Raw genomic sequence first — 8,902 nt, forward strand, 5'->3', positions numbered from 1 at the left:
AATGGGGCTATGGGGTGTTGTGCCATCGCTCAAAAATCATTTTTTTTAAAATATATCCTCTCTTCATAATGTAAATAGTATCCCAAGCGGCACACTTTACTACTTATTTTGATGGAAATAAGCGAATTAGGACAAAAACCCAACCCCCATTGAGGGCTTATGGTAGGGGAAATAGCCAATAATGCACTTTTGCACAAAATAACACCTGGACCTCTTTGGTGGGGATGTAACGACTACAAATAAAGGTAAGCAAGCCTTCTAGTATGGAATTCTCCTTTAAAACAGGCCATTCAAATCATTGTCAATAGCATTCAATGTTTGTGTTAGGACAATGTTTGTGTTTTCACAAATCCTCAAAGCTGGACATAGGAGGGGCTAGCGCCCCTCAATGATATTCTGCGCAATATTGAGCCTCTTACTCCAGTGTGCAATGCCCAAAGAAGCAAAAATAAGCAGGACAGTGGTCAACATAGATATAAGAAGGAGGCACTGGAGCAACTAATTGTCATCAGGACCTGACAAATATGTAATTTGCAAGAGAGTGGCTGCACACACTGATAGCCAAAGAGCCGATTATTTATTAGGATGCAGAGTACTGTACTGCCGAAACGTTGGTTTTTACTCTGCATCCTAATAAATAATCGGCTCTTTGGCTATCAGTGTGTGCAGCCACTCTTTTGTCTTTTTAAGACTCAACTCTTTAGATGTTTCTGCCGTGAGCTGGCACCACTACTAAGACTGGTGTGCGTTTAGCATCCTCCTGCAAAATATGTAATTTGCATCAAAATATTGTCCCTTTTTTATACTCTGCACCTACAAAAAGGCAGTTAAATACATAGGTTGCTCCAGTGCCTCTTTTTTACCTCTATAGAATGGTATAGAATGTTAACTAAACATGCAGTAGGTTACTAGACTGAGATAATTTAATTCCAAATTAAACCACCTATCCTAGGGGCTAGGGCAGACTCATTATGGCATTCAACCATGTTATTATTCTTTTTTACTCGAACAACGTAAACAGACATTCACTCAAACAGTACTGACTGAGACCACCTCACATTTGAGATGGTTTCGGTCAGTATTGTTCCTGATTCAGTGAGAGGGAATGAACTGCCAGTCCAGTGAGTGTCAGCGCAAATGTACTTGTTTTTTAACATGTTTTTGATTAAACAAAATCAATAGCCCAAAACAATGTATAGTCAAATATTTTTCAAGATCACTTGATAAATGCCAAAGCTTTTCCAGGACTGGAAAACAGTTTTTGTCATTTCTAAATATTTCCAGGAATTTCATGACCGTGGGAACCAAAGCTTTTCCAGGACTGGAAAACTGTTTTTCTAATTTAAAAATATTTCCAGGAATTTCATGACCGGGAACCCAGTGGAGGTATCAAGTGTTAAAACATGTTCAGAGCTCGGTTCTATTTTGGAATATCAACATGCGGCTCAGATCATCCAAAGTTAGTTGGAGCAATACAGAAAGGTAACCTCTTTTTATTTCAAACTCGTATTGCAATGCATAATGTATGTTTGTTTTCACTTTATTGACCGTTCTAGAAAAGTATATATATATTTTTTCTTTTATTAAATCGACAATTTGAACAGTCAGACTATAATGTGACTCGTGCCAATGACTCGTTCAGTGTGTCAGGGGCCAGAGCCTTAACCCCAATCCTGCATTATATTATTTTTCCTGAATTGTAAGCTTTATTCTATTTTTGAGTGGTTTAAACCACTCCTACAACTGGCTTTGTTAGTCTGTCTGTCTGTCTGTCTGTCTGTGCTCAAAAAATGAGCACGGTCCCTTTTTTATACTCTGCACCTACAAAAAGGCAGTTAAATACATAGGTTGCTCCAGTGCCTCTTTTTTACCTCTATAGAATGGTATAGAATGTTAACTAAACATGCAGTAGGTTACTAGACTGAGATAATTTAATTCCAAATTAAACCACCTATCCTAGGGGCTAGGGCAGACTCATTATGGCATTCAACCATGTTATTATTCTTTTTTACTCGAACAACGTAAACAGACATTCACTCAAACAGTACTGACTGAGACCACCTCACATTTGAGATGGTTTCGGTCAGTATTGTTCCTGATTCAGTGAGAGGGAATGAACTGCCAGTCCAGTGAGTGTCAGCGCAAATGTACTTGTTTTTTAACATGTTTTTGATTAAACAAAATCAATAGCCCAAAACAATGTATAGTCAAATATTTTTCAAGATCACTTGATAAATGCCAAAGCTTTTCCAGGACTGGAAAACAGTTTTTGTCATTTCTAAATATTTCCAGGAATTTCATGACCGTGGGAACCAAAGCTTTTCCAGGACTGGAAAACTGTTTTTCTAATTTAAAAATATTTCCAGGAATTTCATGACCGGGAACCCAGTGGAGGTATCAAGTGTTAAAACATGTTCAGAGCTCGGTTCTATTTTGGAATATCAACATGCGGCTCAGATCATCCAAAGTTAGTTGGAGCAATACAGAAAGGTAACCTCTTTTTATTTCAAACTCGTATTGCAATGCATAATGTATGTTTGTTTTCACTTTATTGACCGTTCTAGAAAAGTATATATATATTTTTTCTTTTATTAAATCGACAATTTGAACAGTCAGACTATAATGTGACTCGTGCCAATGACTCGTTCAGTGTGTCAGGGGCCAGAGCCTTAACCCCAATCCTGCATTATATTATTTTTCCTGAATTGTAAGCTTTATTCTATTTTTGAGTGGTTTAAACCACTCCTACAACTGGCTTTGTTAGTCTGTCTGTCTGTCTGTCTGTCTGTGCTCAAAAAATGAGCACGGTCCCTTTTTTATACTCTGCACCTACAAAAAGGCAGTTAAATACATAGGTTGCTCCAGTGCCTCTTTTTTACCTCTATAGAATGGTATAGAATGTTAACTAAACATGCAGTAGGTTACTAGACTGAGATAATTTAATTCCAAATTAAACCACCTATCCTAGGGGCTAGGGCAGACTCATTATGGCATTCAACCATGTTATTATTCTTTTTTACTCGAACAACGTAAACAGACATTCACTCAAACAGTACTGACTGAGACCACCTCACATTTGAGATGGTTTCGGTCAGTATTGTTCCTGATTCAGTGAGAGGGAATGAACTGCCAGTCCAGTGAGTGTCAGCGCAAATGTACTTGTTTTTTAACATGTTTTTGATTAAACAAAATCAATAGCCCAAAACAATGTATAGTCAAATATTTTTCAAGATCACTTGATAAATGCCAAAGCTTTTCCAGGACTGGAAAACAGTTTTTGTCATTTCTAAATATTTCCAGGAATTTCATGACCGTGGGAACCAAAGCTTTTCCAGGACTGGAAAACTGTTTTTCTAATTTAAAAATATTTCCAGGAATTTCATGACCGTGGGAACCCAGTGGAGGTATCAAGTGTTAAAACATGTTCAGAGCTCGGTTCTATTTTGGAATATCAACATGCGGCTCAGATCATCCAAAGTTAGTTGGAGCAATACAGAAAGGTAACCTCTTTTTATTTCAAACTCGTATTGCAATGCATAATGTATGTTTGTTTTCACTTTATTGACCGTTCTAGAAAAGTATATATATTTTTTTTCTTTTATTAAATCGACAATTTGAACAGTCAGACTATAATGTGACTCGTGCCAATGACTCGTTCAGTGTGTCAGGGGCCAGAGCCTTAACCCCAATCCTGCATTATATTATTTTTCCTGAATTGTAAGCTTTATTCTATTTTTGAGTGGTGTAAACCACTCCTACAACTGGCTTTGTTAGTCTGTCTGTCTGTCTGTCTGTGCTCAAAAAATGAGCACGGTTGCTATGGTCACCCAGTTCACACGGGTGTGATTTCATTACGTCAGACATTACGTCAGACCACAGCTGATCAGTCTATATAAGACCTTACACCACCCACGTAAATCATGATATTCTATTAGAATAGAGCAGGTGTTTTCAACTGATTATAAATATGAACCAGGGATAGGACCACCACCACCCTGACTAAGTTTTACCTGGCGACACAGTTGTGTTGGGAGGGGAAATATGGGTATATTGTTGAGGGAAAAGCTTGAAATTAAATAAAGACTGTTCAGGGTTTAATTTAATTCGTTAATTCAAGGTAAATTATATCAAGCCCTTAAACAGTCATTATTTAACTGAGATATACTAGTGGTCCAGAGCTCACAAAATATTGAGAACCATTGATCTATATGTATAACCTACTTTCCCATGGTTGCCCTTATTCTTTTTTTTTAATAATTTTTATCCCACGATTTTGTAACCCATTTTTTCACCCCTGTGTCAATTATCTAATGTGATCCTGGGCTCTACACACCCTCCGCCAACCTAGTCCCCATATATGGGGGTCATGGGGAGAGCAACGGACTTGAACTCATGCTTCCTTCATGCCTGAGTGTCCAAGTTGCTCCTTTACACCTGACAGGGGGGAGTTTCCCTGGTTGGACGTAGCGTGTGGAAGGAACACGTTATTCCAACCAGTTCCTTTCCCCTCCATCAGGCGCCCCGGCTGGCCAGGGGGAGGCAGTTTTAGAGACCAGGATTACTGCATGTTTTTTGTGAGGGTACCTACCCTAGGGGACACGGGGAGAACATGCAAACTCCACACAGAAAGGCCCTTATTCTGTTCTCTTAACCTTCCATATAACTCATGTTAACTGATTCATTGCACCTCATGTATGAGTGAACAGACACATGCAATTGATTCTATGGGCACATTACCTAACTAGAAAAAGTGCCCTTCTGGGCACAGGTCTCCACCAGGAGGATAGGACTGTGTGAGATGTTTAGGAGTAATATAAACATGTTTGCCTTTGATGGCAATTGGATGATTTGAGGCATTTTGTTCCAAAAATGTGTTTTGCAAAAATCAACCGGTTGGTGGCGCTATAACAGGCCAATGTGAAAAGGGTGGGATATATTCCTCAGCCCAGTAAGAGAATGTGTGAAAGATTTCACGTAAATTGCATGCTGCGTTCATGATTTGAGGCTTTTGTTCAAAACGGGGCAATCTTGCAAACTGTGAAAGCCAATTATAGCCAATTATGATGGAATATGAAATATCGGACAGATCCGACTTGAGCACATGACCATAGAGATACTGTGTAACGATTTGTGAGATTTTTGGACAGAATCTGGAGGAGTAATATCAAAAAATGTGTTTTACAAAAGTCGGCCTCCTGGTGGCGCTATAAAAGGCAGATGCGGAAAATGCAGGTCAAAGGTTTGTCCTTGGCCTCTAGGGAGTGTGCCTGCAACGTTTCACGCAGATCGGTGCAGTTTTAGGTAAAACATGTGAAAAGCCGGCCTGGTGGAGACAATAATGGTGACTCAACCAGGCAATCCGGTATATTTTCCCTCCCTTTTCTTTTTTTAAGATATTTTTTGGGGCTTTTGCCCTTATTGATAGGGTACAGTATTTAGACAGGAAAGGGGGAAAGAGATGGGGGGAAGACAACATGTGGCAAAGGCCGACAGGCTCGGGACTCGAACCCGCGGCATGCCGCTCAGCCGTGGCCCAGGCCCTAACTCCCTTTTCTGTGGAAGTTCTTTTTGCTGATGGTTCCAGCTCCATAGTGTATTGGAGACACATTACTGTCATAACAGTGTTATTTTTGTTGACTAAGACTAAGTCGACTAAGGTTTTTCAGAAGACTAAATAGGACTAAGACTAAATCAAAATATTGTTAAAATATTAACACTGCATAACAAAATAATTGAAACGCACGCACGCACACGCACACGCATGCACGCACGCACGCACACCCCCCCCCCCCCCCCCACACACACACACACACACAGAGTTGTGTGGGATGTGAGTTGCGTCACCAACAGCAGGAACACTGTTCTTGTTCCAACATGTCAGATCAGCACTGCATACTCACTTCCGGGTAGAATTTGTTACTAAAAGTTGCTAAATTATATAACACACATTCCTTGTTTGTTTATTATCACATCTTGTTGTTTGTAAAAGTAACATAAACACAACATAATGTTTTACAATCAGATATTTGTATTATTTTTTGGCCCCTACCGTTGACAATATAGATACCTTTATTGATCCCGTGGGGGAAATCAGTCGCCCAGAGGCAGCACAGCAGTTAAGAGATACACACGCTCATGCACGCACGCACGCACACACACACACACACACACGCACACGCACACGAGCACACACACACGCACGCACGCACGCACGCACGCACACACGCGCACACACACACACACACACACACACACACACACACACACACACACACACACACACACACACACACACACACACACACACACACACACACACACACCAGGAGGGCACACAGCCCCCACTGCTGGTGAAGAGGCGGACAGCATACTGTAAGTACCAGTGGGCTACTATACTGTATACTTTTGAGTATCTACACTTACTGTACATTTAAAAGACAAGTATTGTACTTTGGAAATGGAGTAACTCCCGGGACCAAATTTACAAAAATCTTAAGCACTTTTCAAAAAATAATGAATAACGAATTAATCTACAAGCTCACAGTGTTGGGAGGTATAGTAGATCTGCAAATTTTACTATATTTGAATATTTTTGGAAGATTTGTGAAAACTACAGTATTTGGGCATGCATTGATAATAAAAATGTAAATTGTACTTTTTAATTCATACGTATTTTTAAAGCAAGTACCCCTTCTCTTTACACCTAGAAATTTGTCCATAACTGATTGGTTAATGGAGAAATGGCAACCTCCCGGAGGACCTTCTCACCTTCCAATCTCTCATTTCTACTTTTTCCTCCTCTCTATCAGCTGCTAAAGCTGCTTTTTTCTGCACTAAAATTCAGGCTTCTGCTTCCAACCCTAAAAAACTCTTTGAAACTTTCTCCTCTCTCCTACAACCACCACCCCCTCCTCCCTCCTCGTCCCTCCTCCCTGACGACTTCGCCAACTTCTTTGACAAGAAGGTGAACGATATCCGATCCTCCTTCCCTCCTCCCCCGGCTGGTGCCCTGCGCACTACCCACCCCCGTCTGCCTGCCACCCCCCCCTCTCTACCTTCATCTACTCCTCTTCCCCCCCCCATCCCCTCTCTATCCCACTTCTCTCCCCTCTCCCCTAACGAGGTCCTTCTCCTTGTTACCTCTAGTCGCCCCACCTCATGCTCTCTGGACCCGGTCCCATCCACTCTGTTGCAGTCTATTGCACCTGAACTTCTTCCCTTCTTAACCCACCTTATCAACACCTCTCTGACATCTGGCTACTTTCCCTCTACTTTCAAGACTGCCAGAGTCACCCCCCTCCTGAAGAAACCGACACTTGACCCCTCTGAGATCAAGAACTACAGACCGGTTTCCCTTCTATCCTTCCTATCTAAAACTCTTGAACGTGCTGTCTTTAAACAACTGTCCTCCTATCTCCACCAGAACAACCTCCTGGACTCCAACCAGTCTGGGTTCAAAGTGGGTCACTCGACAGAGACTGCCCTGCTGGCAGTGACGGAGTCGCTCCATGCCGCTAGAGCGAACTCTCTCTCCTCCGTCCTGATACTCCTGGACCTGTCTGCAGCGTTCGACACGGTGAACCATCAGATCCTCCTCTCCACCCTCGAGGGGATGGGTGTCTCAGGCTCTGCACTCTCCCTGTTTGCATCCTACCTGACGGGTCGCTCCTACCAGGTGATGCTGAGAGGGTCTGTGTCAGAACCACACAGGCTCACAACTGGGGTTCCCCAAGGCTCGGTTCTGGGTCCTCTTCTTTTCTCTCTCTACACTACATCTCTGGGTGCTGTCATCCACTCCCATGGCTTTTCCTACCACTGCTATGCCGATGACACCCAGCTGATCCTCTCATTCCCCCCCTCTGATACCCAAGTGGAGGCACGCATTGCTGCTTGTCTGGCTGACATCTCGGCGTGGATGTCGACAAACCACCTGAAGCTCAACCTGGACAAGACCGAGCTGATGTTCCTCCCGGGGAAGGGCTGTCCGCACCGAGACATGGCCATCACCATTGATAATGCTGTGGTGACCTCAACTCGGACTGCGAAAAATCTGGGTGTGACCCTGGACGATCAACTGACGTTCTCGGCAAACATCGCATCAGTGACAAGGTCCTGCAGATTCCTCCTCTACAACATCAGGAGGATTCGCCCCTTCCTCACGGAGAAGGCAGCCCAGGTGCTCATCCAGGCTCTCGTCATCTCCCGCCTGGACTACTGCAACTCCCTCCTTGCTGGTGCTCCGGCATCTGCCATCAGACCTCTGGAGCTTGTTCAGAAAGCTGCGGCTCGTCTGGTGTTCAACCGCCCCAAGTTCTCCCACACAACCATCCTTCTCCGTTCTCTACACTGGCTCCCCGTAGCGGCCCGCATCCAGTTCAAAACCCTGGTGTTAGCCTATAGGGCAGTGAAAGGAACAGCTCCTTCCTACCTCCGGGCTATGGTCGATGCCTACACCCCTGCCCGACCACTTCGGTCTGCCACCTCGGGGCGACTGATTGCCTCGTCACTCAAGGGTCCTTCTGGCCGATCCACACGGTCACGACTCTTTTCTGTTCTGGCCCCACAGTGGTGGAATGAACTCCCCACTGATGTTAGGACAGCAGAGTCACTGCCCATATTTCGCCGCAGGTTGAAAACCCACCTCTTCAGGAAACACTACCCTTCCTCTCTGCCTGACCTACTTGTTGTTAACTAGTTGTACGAACGCTTGTTTTCTATTGTTGTATTGTTTATTGGATCTTGTTTAGTCGATACACTTAATTGTTTTAGCTCATGCTCATTTGATTTAGCTATTTTGTCTCATCTGGTTAAGGAAATAGGTAGCTGATATATTGCACTTTTACTTTAGCGCTAGGTATACTCTTGGTTGCTTGTTTTTGCAGAAAATGCACTAAAGACTTCT

Source organism: Electrona antarctica (assembly GCF_951216825.1).
Source record: "Electrona antarctica genome assembly, chromosome: 9".
NCBI lineage: Eukaryota > Metazoa > Chordata > Actinopteri > Myctophiformes > Myctophidae > Electrona > Electrona antarctica.